This window comes from Garra rufa, chromosome 1 (genome assembly GCF_049309525.1).
Source record: "Garra rufa chromosome 1, GarRuf1.0, whole genome shotgun sequence".
NCBI classification, from domain to species: Eukaryota; Metazoa; Chordata; class Actinopteri; order Cypriniformes; family Cyprinidae; genus Garra; species Garra rufa.
This window is the reverse complement of record NC_133361.1, coordinates 91,088,460-91,102,120: the sequence shown is the minus strand read 5'-3', so window position 1 is coordinate 91,102,120 and position 13,661 is coordinate 91,088,460. Positions and strand designations below refer to the sequence as shown.

Here is a 13,661-nt window from a genome sequence, read left to right as displayed (position 1 = left end):
AGTCCATCGCCTTAACCACTCGGCCTCCCCGCCCCCTTGCTGACTGAGAGAGGCCATGCTGCGGACCTTTTCAGCTGCTGCTGTGCTTTCAGCAGGCTGTTTTGAGCACAGAGGGAATAGTGAATGAGCCGTCTTTTACACACCTCTAATCTGTTCCGTAGAAACACGGTGCAGCAACCCGTGCCAGGAGACTGTTTGTGCGGCAGTTTAAAGCTTGCTACCACCTTGTCGGCTCACATCCACGTAGGTGCCTGAAAAGGTCACGACCGTCGCCGGCATTCTTTCGCAGAGGCAATATTGTAGCCTGTGAGGTTTATCCGAGGCGCGATCATTGCTGGTTGAAAACTTTACCCAATACCCCGCCAGGATGACTTGAAATACAGTCAGCTTTGGCAATTTTTGCTAGCCTCTCTGGAGGCTTAGAGTATTGTTGAGAAAAAGTAGTCTTGTTTCGTTTAGGTTTTGCTTCTCGTTGAAAAGGTGTCTGCTGATGATTGAGCGCCAGAGCCAGAAGGCTTGTTGTTTTGTAAATATGTCCTTAAGACGGGTATCATTAAACTGCAGCGCAATTACAGCTCACCGTTACCCATCGTAAACAGGTTGGGCCTGTCTGGTCCGGTGGGCTCTCAGTGGCGCTAAAGCTTCCAGTGCATGTCGAGCACAATGTATTAGCCTTCCACCGCCTTAACCGCTGGACCACCTCGTCATCTTGCGTGGTTTCTTTGTTTAACACTCCTGAATCATGTGCATGTGGATGCCTTCTTCGTCTTTTGTTTCAGCCGCCGAGGGCCTGTTTTCCACTGAGGCCCTGCGTCAAACTCCCTATGAGACACAATCGAACGTTAGTAGTAACCTCCGATTACGGCCGAATGTGGATTCTGCTCGGACGACGGGGCACCGGTACATCCTTTGTAGCTTTGGCTTGTTAGCCAAACGCTACAGCAGTTTGCCATTTCCCATCAAATCATCCTTGATTTCCTTAAGAAAGGTGCCCCAAATTGGTGGAAAATCACATCTCAACCATACGCTGTCCAAAGCATTGACCCGCCTTCACGCGGCAAAACAGAACGTGTTGTTGGCCCGCACTGCTGGGTCAAACTGCGCTTCCCAAAAATAGATTGGGTCAAAACCGACAGAAGAAAACTCTAAGCCTGCTCTAAGCCCTACCCACGGGGAGGGCTCGACAGTCTCGCACAACGCGAGAGCCTCCGTTTCGCCTGTGTAATTTGGGGGCCGATGAAAACTGGGTCCGACCCGGTGAAGAAGCCCACGACCAGCCCGGCTAGCTCAGTCGGTAGAGCATGAGACTCTTAATCTCAGGGTCGTGGGTTCGAGCCCCACGTTGGGCGGCTCTGTTGACTCTCTTTCTTCCCAAAAGGGTGGCGGGCTCCAGCGTGCCCATTCGCCGCGCAGGCTGAGTGGATTTTGCGAGCTCCGGAAACATCTTTCAAAACAGATGTCGCTGTTAGTGCGAGCGATTTTAATCCCTATCACTAACCCTAACCCTTGCTTTTACACCGGTGATCCGGCGGCAGCAAGCAACAGCGGCTGTCTCTGTGGCGCAATCGGTTAGCGCGTTCGGCTGTTAACCGAAAGGTTGGTGGTTCGAGCCCACCCAGGGACGTGTGAAATGCCGGAGTTTTGCACGCGCGTCAGGTGTCCACTAACGCCTATGCCATTCTTAGGGTTGCGAGGCACAGCTTTCTCAGGGCGTTTATCTTGTGCACCTTCAATAAGCTGGCTTGTTTTAAAAGAATTCAGCGGCGGGTGTTTGGTGAACATTTTCACCAGCTCGAGTAGTTTGCTGTGGCATGTGGATGCCTTCTTTACTGATGATCTGTCTCTGGGGCTCATCTAGTTGACATAGTTTCCGCTGACATTCGGCTGAAGGTGCTGATCCACTATCTGCTCTTGGTACGGACTGGAACCGGGGGACTGTAGTGACCATCAGATCGGAATACAGAATGGATCTGGTGGCTACGGTGACCTCAGAATAAGAAGAAACAGACTAATATTAATGTAGATGCAAAAGTTCCATGTTGCCACAAAGTCAATACCCAATACCCCACCGGGATGACTTGAAAATACAGTCAGCATCGGCAATTTTTGCCAGTCTCTCTGGAGGCTTGTTGAGAAAGATAGTCTTGCTTCGTTTTGTTTCCTTTTATTGGCGTGGCTGGTTGTTGGTCCTCGTCAAAGAGGTGTCCACCGATCATAGCGTGCCGGAGCCAGAAGACTTGTTGTTTTGTCAATATGTTCTCAAGACTTTGCGGCAGTTATCAATAAACTACAGCACAGTCACAGCTCGCCGCTACCCATCGTAAACAGGTTGGGCCTGTCTGTTCCGGTGGGCTCTCAGTGGTGCTAAAGCATCAAATGAAGAGGATGGGATTCGAACCCACACAAACCAAGGCGTGCCGAGCACAACGGACTAGCCTTGCATCGCCTTAACCACTCGACCACCTTTCGTTTTGCGCGGTCCTTTTGTTTAACACTCCCGATTCAGACCACCAGCTCATTAGTAGAGCGCTCGGTGAACTGAACTGAGTGTGTCAGATAGGGAAGACACACAAAAATTGCAGAGTGGGGTCCCCAGGACCGAGGATCACTGCTAAATGTACCGAACGACAAGGATGGGATTCGAACCCACGCGTGCAGAGCACAATGGATTAGCAGTCCATCGCCTTAACCACTCGGCCACCTCGTCATATTACGTGGCGTCTTTTATTTAGCACTCCCGATTCAGATCATCAGCTCATTAGTAGAGAACTCAAAGAACTGAACTGAGTGTGTTAGATAAGGAGGACACACAAAAAGTTCAGCATGGGGTCCCCAGGACCTAGATTAAGGTCCAGTGCTAAAGGAACCGAACGACAAGGATGGGATTAGCAGTCCATCGCCTTAACCACTCGGCCTCCCCGCCCCCTTGCTGACTGAGAGAGGCCATGCTGCGGACCTTTTCAGCTGCTGCTGTGCTTTCAGCAGGCTGTTTTGAGCACAGAGGGAATAGTGAATGAGCCGTCTTTTACACACCTCTAATCTGTTCCGTAGAAACACGGTGCAGCAACCCGTGCCAGGAGACTGTTTGTGCGGCAGTTTAAAGCTTGCTACCACCTTGTCGGTTCACATCCACGTAGGTGCCTGAAAAGGTCACGACCGTCGCCGGCATTCTTTCGCAGAGGCAATATTGTAGCCTGTGAGGTTTATCCGAGGCGCGATCATTGCTGGTTGAAAACTTTACCCAATACCCCGCCAGGATGACTTGAAATACAGTCAGCTTTGGCAATTTTTGCTAGCCTCTCTGGAGGCTTAGAGTATTGTTGAGAAAAAGTAGTCTTGTTTCGTTTAGGTTTTGCTTCTCGTTGAAAAGGTGTCTGCTGATGATTGAGCGCCAGAGCCAGAAGGCTTGTTGTTTTGTAAATATGTCCTCAAGACGGGTATCATTAAACTGCAGCGCAATTACAGCTCACCGTTACCCATCGTAAACAGGTTGGGCCTGTCTGGTCCGGTGGGCTCTCAGTGGCGCTAAAGCTTCCAGTGCATGTCGAGCACAATGTATTAGCCTTCCACCGCCTTAACCGCTGGACCACCTCGTCATCTTGCGTGGTTTCTTTGTTTAACACTCCTGAATCATGTGCATGTGGATGCCTTCTTCGTCTTTTGTTTCAGCCGCCGAGGGCCTGTTTTCCACTGAGGCCCTGCGTCAAACTCCCTATGAGACACAATCGAACGTTAGTAGTAACCTCCGATTACGGCCGAATGTGGATTCTGCTCGGACGACGGGGCACCGGTACATCCTTTGTAGCTTTGGCTTGTTAGCCAAACGCTACAGCAGTTTGCCATTTCCCATCAAATCATCCTTGATTTCCTTAAGAAAGGTGCCCCAAATTGGTGGAAAATCACATCTCAACCATACGCTGTCCAAAGCATTGACCCGCCTTCACGCGGCAAAACAGAACGTGTTGTTGGCCCGCACTGCTGGGTCAAACTGCGCTTCCCAAAAATAGATTGGGTCAAAACCGACAGAAGAAAACTCTAAGCCTGCTCTAAGCCCTACCCACGGGGAGGGCTCGACAGTCTCGCACAACGCGAGAGCCTCCGTTTCGCCTGTGTAATTTGGGGGCCGATGAAAACTGGGTCCGACCCGGTGAAGAAGCCCACGACCAGCCCGGCTAGCTCAGTCGGTAGAGCATGAGACTCTTAATCTCAGGGTCGTGGGTTCGAGCCCCACGTTGGGCGGCTCTGTTGACTCTCTTTCTTCCCAAAAGGGTGGCGGGCTCCAGCGTGCCCATTCGCCGCGCAGGCTGAGTGGATTTTGCGAGCTCCGGAAACATCTTTCAAAACAGATGTCGCTGTTAGTGCGAGCGATTTTAATCCCTATCACTAACCCTAACCCTTGCTTTTACACCGGTGATCCGGCGGCAGCAAGCAACAGCGGCTGTCTCTGTGGCGCAATCGGTTAGCGCGTTCGGCTGTTAACCGAAAGGTTGGTGGTTCGAGCCCACCCAGGGACGTGTGAAATGCCGGAGTTTTGCACGCGCGTCAGGTGTCCACTAACGCCTATGCCATTCTTAGGGTTGCGAGGCACAGCTTTCTCAGGGCGTTTATCTTGTGCACCTTCAATAAGCTGGCTTGTTTTAAAAGAATTCAGCGGCGGGTGTTTGGTGAACATTTTCACCAGCTCGAGTAGTTTGCTGTGGCATGTGGATGCCTTCTTTACTGATGATCTGTCTCTGGGGCTCATCTAGTTGACATAGTTTCCGCTGACATTCGGCTGAAGGTGCTGATCCACTATCTGCTCTTGGTACGGACTGGAACCGGGGGACTGTAGTGACCATCAGATCGGAATACAGAATGGATCTGGTGGCTACGGTGACCTCAGAATAAGAAGAAACAGACTAATATTAATGTAGATGCAAAAGTTCCATGTTGCCACAAAGTCAATACCCAATACCCCACCGGGATGACTTGAAAATACAGTCAGCATCGGCAATTTTTGCCAGTCTCTCTGGAGGCTTGTTGAGAAAGATAGTCTTGCTTCGTTTTGTTTCCTTTTATTGGCGTGGCTGGTTGTTGGTCCTCGTCAAAGAGGTGTCCACCGATCATAGCGTGCCGGAGCCAGAAGACTTGTTGTTTTGTCAATATGTTCTCAAGACTTTGCGGCAGTTATCAATAAACTACAGCACAGTCACAGCTCGCCGCTACCCATCGTAAACAGGTTGGGCCTGTCTGTTCCGGTGGGCTCTCAGTGGTGCTAAAGCATCAAATGAAGAGGATGGGATTGGAACCCACACAAACCAAGGCGTGCCGAGCACAACGGACTAGCCTTGCATCGCCTTAACCACTCGACCACCTTTCGTTTTGCGCGGTCCTTTTGTTTAACACTCCCGATTCAGACCACCAGCTCATTAGTAGAGCGCTCGGTGAACTGAACTGAGTGTGTCAGATAGGGAAGACACACAAAAATTGCAGAGTGGGGTCCCCAGGACCGAGGATCACTGCTAAATGTACCGAACGACGAGGATGGGATTCGAACCCACGCGTGCAGAGCACAATGGATTAGCAGTCCATCGCCTTAACCACTCGGCCACCTCGTCATATTACGTGGCGTCTTTTATTTAGCACTCCCGATTCAGATCATCAGCTCATTAGTAGAGAACTCAAAGAACTGAACTGAGTGTGTTAGATAAGGAGGACACACAAAAAGTTCAGCATGGGGTCCCCAGGACCTAGATCAAGGTCCAGTGCTAAAGGAACCGAACGACAAGGATGGGATTAGCAGTCCATCGCCTTAACCACTCGGCCTCCCCGCCCCCTTGCTGACTGAGAGAGGCCATGCTGCGGACCTTTTCAGCTGCTGCTGTGCTTTCAGCAGGCTGTTTTGAGCACAGAGGGAATAGTGAATGAGCCGTCTTTTACACACCTCTAATCTGTTCCGTAGAAACACGGTGCAGCAACCCGTGCCAGGAGACTGTTTGTGCGGCAGTTTAAAGCTTGCTACCACCTTGTCGGTTCACATCCACGTAGGTGCCTGAAAAGGTCACGACCGTCGCCGGCATTCTTTCGCAGAGGCAATATTGTAGCCTGTGAGGTTTATCCGAGGCGCGATCATTGCTGGTTGAAAACTTTACCCAATACCCCGCCAGGATGACTTGAAATACAGTCAGCTTTGGCAATTTTTGCTAGCCTCTCTGGAGGCTTAGAGTATTGTTGAGAAAAAGTAGTCTTGTTTCGTTTAGGTTTTGCTTCTCGTTGAAAAGGTGTCTGCTGATGATTGAGCGCCAGAGCCAGAAGGCTTGTTGTTTTGTAAATATGTCCTCAAGACGGGTATCATTAAACTGCAGCGCAATTACAGCTCACCGTTACCCATCGTAAACAGGTTGGGCCTGTCTGGTCCGGTGGGCTCTCAGTGGCGCTAAAGCTTCCAGTGCATGTCGAGCACAATGTATTAGCCTTCCACCGCCTTAACCGCTGGACCACCTCGTCATCTTGCGTGGTTTCTTTGTTTAACACTCCTGAATCATGTGCATGTGGATGCCTTCTTCGTCTTTTGTTTCAGCCGCCGAGGGCCTGTTTTCCACTGAGGCCCTGCGTCAAACTCCCTATGAGACACAATCGAACGTTAGTAGTAACCTCCGATTACGGCCGAATGTGGATTCTGCTCGGACGACGGGGCACCGGTACATCCTTTGTAGCTTTGGCTTGTTAGCCAAACGCTACAGCAGTTTGCCATTTCCCATCAAATCATCCTTGATTTCCTTAAGAAAGGTGCCCCAAATTGGTGGAAAATCACATCTCAACCATACGCTGTCCAAAGCATTGACCCGCCTTCACGCGGCAAAACAGAACGTGTTGTTGGCCCGCACTGCTGGGTCAAACTGCGCTTCCCAAAAATAGATTGGGTCAAAACCGACAGAAGAAAACTCTAAGCCTGCTCTAAGCCCTACCCACGGGGAGGGCTCGACAGTCTCGCACAACGCGAGAGCCTCCGTTTCGCCTGTGTAATTTGGGGGCCGATGAAAACTGGGTCCGACCCGGTGAAGAAGCCCACGACCAGCCCGGCTAGCTCAGTCGGTAGAGCATGAGACTCTTAATCTCAGGGTCGTGTGTTCGAGCCCCACGTTGGGCGGCTCTGTTGACTCTCTTTCTTCCCAAAAGGGTGGCGGGCTCCAGCGTGCCCATTCGCCGCGCAGGCTGAGTGGATTTTGCGAGCTCCGGAAACATCTTTCAAAACAGATGTCGCTGTTAGTGCGAGCGATTTTAATCCCTATCACTAACCCTAACCCTTGCTTTTACACCGGTGATCCGGCGGCAGCAAGCAACAGCGGATGTCTCTGTGGCGCAATCGGTTAGCGCGTTCGGCTGTTAACCGAAAGGTTGGTGGTTCGAGCCCACCCAGGGACGTGTGAAATGCCGGAGTTTTGCACGCGCGTCAGGTGTCCACTAACGCCTATGCCATTCTTAGGGTTGCGAGGCACAGCTTTCTCAGGGCGTTTATCTTGTGCACCTTCAATAAGCTGGCTTGTTTTAAAAGAATTCAGCGGCGGGTGTTTGGTGAACATTTTCACCAGCTCGAGTAGTTTGCTGTGGCATGTGGATGCCTTCTTTACTGATGATCTGTCTCTGGGGCTCATCTAGTTGACATAGTTTCCGCTGACATTCGGCTGAAGGTGCTGATCCACTATCTGCTCTTGGTACGGACTGGAACCGGGGGACTGTAGTGACCATCAGATCGGAATACAGAATGGATCTGGTGGCTACGGTGACCTCAGAATAAGAAGAAACAGACTAATATTAATGTAGATGCAAAAGTTCCATGTTGCCACAAAGTCAATACCCAATACCCCACCGGGATGACTTGAAAATACAGTCAGCATCGGCAATTTTTGCCAGTCTCTCTGGAGGCTTGTTGAGAAAGATAGTCTTGCTTCGTTTTGTTTCCTTTTATTGGCGTGGCTGGTTGTTGGTCCTCGTCAAAGAGGTGTCCACCGATCATAGCGTGCCGGAGCCAGAAGACTTGTTGTTTTGTCAATATGTTCTCAAGACTTTGCGGCAGTTATCAATAAACTACAGCACAGTCACAGCTCGCCGCTACCCATCGTAAACAGGTTGGGCCTGTCTGTTCCGGTGGGCTCTCAGTGGTGCTAAAGCATCAAATGAAGAGGATGGGATTCGAACCCACACAAACCAAGGCGTGCCGAGCACAACGGACTAGCCTTGCATCGCCTTAACCACTCGACCACCTTTCGTTTTGCGCGGTCCTTTTGTTTAACACTCCCGATTCAGACCACCAGCTCATTAGTAGAGCGCTCGGTGAACTGAACTGAGTGTGTCAGATAGGGAAGACACACAAAAATTGCAGAGTGGGGTCCCCAGGACCGAGGATCACTGCTAAATGTACCAAACGACGAGGATGGGATTCGAACCCACGCGTGCAGAGCACAATGGATTAGCAGTCCATCGCCTTAACCACTCGGCCACCTCGTCATATTACGTGGCGTCTTTTATTTAGCACTCCCGATTCAGATCATCAGCTCATTAGTAGAGAACTCAAAGAACTGAACTGAGTGTGTTAGATAAGGAGGACACACAAAAAGTTCAGCATGGGGTCCCCAGGACCTAGATTAAGGTCCAGTGCTAAAGGAACCGAACGACAAGGATGGGATTAGCAGTCCATCGCCTTAACCACTCGGCCTCCCCGCCCCCTTGCTGACTGAGAGAGGCCATGCTGCGGACCTTTTCAGCTGCTGCTGTGCTTTCAGCAGGCTGTTTTGAGCACAGAGGGAATAGTGAATGAGCCGTCTTTTACACACCTCTAATCTGTTCCGTAGAAACACGGTGCAGCAACCCGTGCCAGGAGACTGTTTGTGCGGCAGTTTAAAGCTTGCTACCACCTTGTCGGCTCACATCCACGTAGGTGCCTGAAAAGGTCACGACCGTCGCCGGCATTCTTTCGCAGAGGCAATATTGTAGCCTGTGAGGTTTATCCGAGGCGCGATCATTGCTGGTTGAAAACTTTACCCAATACCCCGCCAGGATGACTTGAAATACAGTCAGCTTTGGCAATTTTTGCTAGCCTCTCTGGAGGCTTAGAGTATTGTTGAGAAAAAGTAGTCTTGTTTCGTTTAGGTTTTGCTTCTCGTTGAAAAGGTGTCTGCTGATGATTGAGCGCCAGAGCCAGAAGGCTTGTTGTTTTGTAAATATGTCCTTAAGACGGGTATCATTAAACTGCAGCGCAATTACAGCTCACCGTTACCCATCGTAAACAGGTTGGGCCTGTCTGGTCCGGTGGGCTCTCAGTGGCGCTAAAGCTTCCAGTGCATGTCGAGCACAATGTATTAGCCTTCCACCGCCTTAACCGCTGGACCACCTCGTCATCTTGCGTGGTTTCTTTGTTTAACACTCCTGAATCATGTGCATGTGGATGCCTTCTTCGTCTTTTGTTTCAGCCGCCGAGGGCCTGTTTTCCACTGAGGCCCTGCGTCAAACTCCCTATGAGACACAATCGAACGTTAGTAGTAACCTCCGATTACGGCCGAATGTGGATTCTGCTCGGACGACGGGGCACCGGTACATCCTTTGTAGCTTTGGCTTGTTAGCCAAACGCTACAGCAGTTTGCCATTTCCCATCAAATCATCCTTGATTTCCTTAAGAAAGGTGCCCCAAATTGGTGGAAAATCACATCTCAACCATACGCTGTCCAAAGCATTGACCCGCCTTCACGCGGCAAAACAGAACGTGTTGTTGGCCCGCACTGCTGGGTCAAACTGCGCTTCCCAAAAATAGATTGGGTCAAAACCGACAGAAGAAAACTCTAAGCCTGCTCTAAGCCCTACCCACGGGGAGGGCTCGACAGTCTCGCACAACGCGAGAGCCTCCGTTTCGCCTGTGTAATTTGGGGCCCGATGAAAACTGGGTCCGACCCGGTGAAGAAGCCCACGACCAGCCCGGCTAGCTCAGTCGGTAGAGCATGAGACTCTTAATCTCAGGGTCGTGGGTTCGAGCCCCACGTTGGGCGGCTCTGTTGACTCTCTTTCTTCCCAAAAGGGTGGCGGGCTCCAGCGTGCCCATTCGCCGCGCAGGCTGAGTGGATTTTGCGAGCTCCGGAAACATCTTTCAAAACAGATGTCGCTGTTAGTGCGAGCGATTTTAATCCCTATCACTAACCCTAACCCTTGCTTTTACACCGGTGATCCGGCGGCAGCAAGCAACAGCGGCTGTCTCTGTGGCGCAATCGGTTAGCGCGTTCGGCTGTTAACCGAAAGGTTGGTGGTTCGAGCCCACCCAGGGACGTGTGAAATGCCGGAGTTTTGCACGCGCGTCAGGTGTCCACTAACGCCTATGCCATTCTTAGGGTTGCGAGGCACAGCTTTCTCAGGGCGTTTATCTTGTGCACCTTCAATAAGCTGGCTTGTTTTAAAAGAATTCAGCGGCGGGTGTTTGGTGAACATTTTCACCAGCTCGAGTAGTTTGCTGTGGCATGTGGATGCCTTCTTTACTGATGATCTGTCTCTGGGGCTCATCTAGTTGACATAGTTTCCGCTGACATTCGGCTGAAGGTGCTGATCCACTATCTGCTCTTGGTACGGACTGGAACCGGGGGACTGTAGTGACCATCAGATCGGAATACAGAATGGATCTGGTGGCTACGGTGACCTCAGAATAAGAAGAAACAGACTAATATTAATGTAGATGCAAAAGTTCCATGTTGCCACAAAGTCAATACCCAATACCCCACCGGGATGACTTGAAAATACAGTCAGCATCGGCAATTTTTGCCAGTCTCTCTGGAGGCTTGTTGAGAAAGATAGTCTTGCTTCGTTTTGTTTCCTTTTATTGGCGTGGCTGGTTGTTGGTCCTCGTCAAAGAGGTGTCCACCGATCATAGCGTGCCGGAGCCAGAAGACTTGTTGTTTTGTCAATATGTTCTCAAGACTTTGCGGCAGTTATCAATAAACTACAGCACAGTCACAGCTCGCCGCTACCCATCGTAAACAGGTTGGGCCTGTCTGTTCCGGTGGGCTCTCAGTGGTGCTAAAGCATCAAATGAAGAGGATGGGATTCGAACCCACACAAACCAAGGCGTGCCGAGCACAACGGACTAGCCTTGCATCGCCTTAACCACTCGACCACCTTTCGTTTTGCGCGGTCCTTTTGTTTAACACTCCCGATTCAGACCACCAGCTCATTAGTAGAGCGCTCGGTGAACTGAACTGAGTGTGTCAGATAGGGAAGACACACAAAAATTGCAGAGTGGGGTCCCCAGGACCGAGGATCACTGCTAAATGTACCGAACGACAAGGATGGGATTCGAACCCACGCGTGCAGAGCACAATGGATTAGCAGTCCATCGCCTTAACCACTCGGCCACCTCGTCATATTACGTGGCGTCTTTTATTTAGCACTCCCGATTCAGATCATCAGCTCATTAGTAGAGAACTCAAAGAACTGAACTGAGTGTGTTAGATAAGGAGGACACACAAAAAGTTCAGCATGGGGTCCCCAGGACCTAGATTAAGGTCCAGTGCTAAAGGAACCGAACGACAAGGATGGGATTAGCAGTCCATCGCCTTAACCACTCGGCCTCCCCGCCCCCTTGCTGACTGAGAGAGGCCATGCTGCGGACCTTTTCAGCTGCTGCTGTGCTTTCAGCAGGCTGTTTTGAGCACAGAGGGAATAGTGAATGAGCCGTCTTTTACACACCTCTAATCTGTTCCGTAGAAACACGGTGCAGCAACCCGTGCCAGGAGACTGTTTGTGCGGCAGTTTAAAGCTTGCTACCACCTTGTCGGTTCACATCCACGTAGGTGCCTGAAAAGGTCACGACCGTCGCCGGCATTCTTTCGCAGAGGCAATATTGTAGCCTGTGAGGTTTATCCGAGGCGCGATCATTGCTGGTTGAAAACTTTACCCAATACCCCGCCAGGATGACTTGAAATACAGTCAGCTTTGGCAATTTTTGCTAGCCTCTCTGGAGGCTTAGAGTATTGTTGAGAAAAAGTAGTCTTGTTTCGTTTAGGTTTTGCTTCTCGTTGAAAAGGTGTCTGCTGATGATTGAGCGCCAGAGCCAGAAGGCTTGTTGTTTTGTAAATATGTCCTCAAGACGGGTATCATTAAACTGCAGCGCAATTACAGCTCACCGTTACCCATCGTAAACAGGTTGGGCCTGTCTGGTCCGGTGGGCTCTCAGTGGCGCTAAAGCTTCCAGTGCATGTCGAGCACAATGTATTAGCCTTCCACCGCCTTAACCGCTGGACCACCTCGTCATCTTGCGTGGTTTCTTTGTTTAACACTCCTGAATCATGTGCATGTGGATGCCTTCTTCGTCTTTTGTTTCAGCCGCCGAGGGCCTGTTTTCCACTGAGGCCCTGCGTCAAACTCCCTATGAGACACAATCGAACGTTAGTAGTAACCTCCGATTACGGCCGAATGTGGATTCTGCTCGGACGACGGGGCACCGGTACATCCTTTGTAGCTTTGGCTTGTTAGCCAAACGCTACAGCAGTTTGCCATTTCCCATCAAATCATCCTTGATTTCCTTAAGAAAGGTGCCCCAAATTGGTGGAAAATCACATCTCAACCATACGCTGTCCAAAGCATTGACCCGCCTTCACGCGGCAAAACAGAACGTGTTGTTGGCCCGCACTGCTGGGTCAAACTGCGCTTCCCAAAAATAGATTGGGTCAAAACCGACAGAAGAAAACTCTAAGCCTGCTCTAAGCCCTACCCACGGGGAGGGCTCGACAGTCTCGCACAACGCGAGAGCCTCCGTTTCGCCTGTGTAATTTGGGGGCCGATGAAAACTGGGTCCGACCCGGTGAAGAAGCCCACGACCAGCCCGGCTAGCTCAGTCGGTAGAGCATGAGACTCTTAATCTCAGGGTCGTGGGTTCGAGCCCCACGTTGGGCGGCTCTGTTGACTCTCTTTCTTCCCAAAAGGGTGGCGGGCTCCAGCGTGCCCATTCGCCGCGCAGGCTGAGTGGATTTTGCGAGCTCCGGAAACATCTTTCAAAACAGATGTCGCTGTTAGTGCGAGCGATTTTAATCCCTATCACTAACCCTAACCCTTGCTTTTACACCGGTGATCCGGCGGCAGCAAGCAACAGCGGCTGTCTCTGTGGCGCAATCGGTTAGCGCGTTCGGCTGTTAACCGAAAGGTTGGTGGTTCGAGCCCACCCAGGGACGTGTGAAATGCCGGAGTTTTGCACGCGCGTCAGGTGTCCACTAACGCCTATGCCATTCTTAGGGTTGCGAGGCACAGCTTTCTCAGGGCGTTTATCTTGTGCACCTTCAATAAGCTGGCTTGTTTTAAAAGAATTCAGCGGCGGGTGTTTGGTGAACATTTTCACCAGCTCGAGTAGTTTGCTGTGGCATGTGGATGCCTTCTTTACTGATGATCTGTCTCTGGGGCTCATCTAGTTGACATAGTTTCCGCTGACATTCGGCTGAAGGTGCTGATCCACTATCTGCTCTTGGTACGGACTGGAACCGGGGGACTGTAGTGACCATCAGATCGGAATACAGAATGGATCTGGTGGCTACGGTGACCTCAGAATAAGAAGAAACAGACTAATATTAATGTAGATGCAAAAGTTCCATGTTGCCACAAAGTCAATACCCAATACCCCACCGGGATGACTTGAAAATACAGTCAGCATCGGC

At 50.9% G+C, this 13,661-nt stretch overlaps 16 non-coding genes across 16 annotated transcripts; 14 read left to right on the top strand and 2 right to left on the bottom strand.

The window, feature by feature from the left end:
- The first annotated feature begins 277 nt into the window (after nucleotides 1-277).
- Nucleotides 278-418, top strand: LOC141283239 (U4 spliceosomal RNA). Its single transcript, XR_012338120.1, has one exon. It is a non-coding gene; the product is annotated as a U4 spliceosomal RNA (small nuclear RNA).
- Nucleotides 419-1,276: 858 nt separating this feature from the next.
- On the top strand, nucleotides 1,277-1,349 carry trnak-cuu (transfer RNA lysine (anticodon CUU)). The gene has a single exon. It is a non-coding gene; the product is annotated as a tRNA-Lys (tRNA).
- Nucleotides 1,350-1,550: 201 nt separating this feature from the next.
- trnan-guu (transfer RNA asparagine (anticodon GUU)) lies at nucleotides 1,551-1,624 on the top strand. Its single transcript has one exon. It is a non-coding gene; the product is annotated as a tRNA-Asn (tRNA).
- Nucleotides 1,625-3,167: 1,543 nt separating this feature from the next.
- LOC141283232 (U4 spliceosomal RNA) lies at nucleotides 3,168-3,308 on the top strand. The gene has a single exon (XR_012338119.1). It is a non-coding gene; the product is annotated as a U4 spliceosomal RNA (small nuclear RNA).
- An 858-nt stretch (nucleotides 3,309-4,166) lies between these two features.
- trnak-cuu (transfer RNA lysine (anticodon CUU)) lies at nucleotides 4,167-4,239 on the top strand. The gene has a single exon. It is a non-coding gene; the product is annotated as a tRNA-Lys (tRNA).
- Nucleotides 4,240-4,440: 201 nt separating this feature from the next.
- trnan-guu (transfer RNA asparagine (anticodon GUU)) lies at nucleotides 4,441-4,514 on the top strand. Its single transcript has one exon. It is a non-coding gene; the product is annotated as a tRNA-Asn (tRNA).
- A 1,001-nt stretch (nucleotides 4,515-5,515) lies between these two features.
- Nucleotides 5,516-5,597, bottom strand: trnas-gcu (transfer RNA serine (anticodon GCU)). The gene has a single exon. It is a non-coding gene; the product is annotated as a tRNA-Ser (tRNA).
- A 460-nt stretch (nucleotides 5,598-6,057) lies between these two features.
- Nucleotides 6,058-6,198, top strand: LOC141283226 (U4 spliceosomal RNA). The gene has a single exon (XR_012338118.1). It is a non-coding gene; the product is annotated as a U4 spliceosomal RNA (small nuclear RNA).
- Nucleotides 6,199-7,330: 1,132 nt separating this feature from the next.
- On the top strand, nucleotides 7,331-7,404 carry trnan-guu (transfer RNA asparagine (anticodon GUU)). The gene has a single exon. It is a non-coding gene; the product is annotated as a tRNA-Asn (tRNA).
- A 1,001-nt stretch (nucleotides 7,405-8,405) lies between these two features.
- Nucleotides 8,406-8,487, bottom strand: trnas-gcu (transfer RNA serine (anticodon GCU)). The gene has a single exon. It is a non-coding gene; the product is annotated as a tRNA-Ser (tRNA).
- A 460-nt stretch (nucleotides 8,488-8,947) lies between these two features.
- LOC141283220 (U4 spliceosomal RNA) lies at nucleotides 8,948-9,088 on the top strand. The gene has a single exon (XR_012338117.1). It is a non-coding gene; the product is annotated as a U4 spliceosomal RNA (small nuclear RNA).
- Nucleotides 9,089-9,946: 858 nt separating this feature from the next.
- Nucleotides 9,947-10,019, top strand: trnak-cuu (transfer RNA lysine (anticodon CUU)). The gene has a single exon. It is a non-coding gene; the product is annotated as a tRNA-Lys (tRNA).
- A 201-nt stretch (nucleotides 10,020-10,220) lies between these two features.
- trnan-guu (transfer RNA asparagine (anticodon GUU)) lies at nucleotides 10,221-10,294 on the top strand. Its single transcript has one exon. It is a non-coding gene; the product is annotated as a tRNA-Asn (tRNA).
- A 1,543-nt stretch (nucleotides 10,295-11,837) lies between these two features.
- Nucleotides 11,838-11,978, top strand: LOC141283213 (U4 spliceosomal RNA). The gene has a single exon (XR_012338116.1). It is a non-coding gene; the product is annotated as a U4 spliceosomal RNA (small nuclear RNA).
- An 858-nt stretch (nucleotides 11,979-12,836) lies between these two features.
- On the top strand, nucleotides 12,837-12,909 carry trnak-cuu (transfer RNA lysine (anticodon CUU)). The gene has a single exon. It is a non-coding gene; the product is annotated as a tRNA-Lys (tRNA).
- Nucleotides 12,910-13,110: 201 nt separating this feature from the next.
- Nucleotides 13,111-13,184, top strand: trnan-guu (transfer RNA asparagine (anticodon GUU)). Its single transcript has one exon. It is a non-coding gene; the product is annotated as a tRNA-Asn (tRNA).
- The last annotated feature ends 477 nt before the right edge of the window (nucleotides 13,185-13,661 follow it).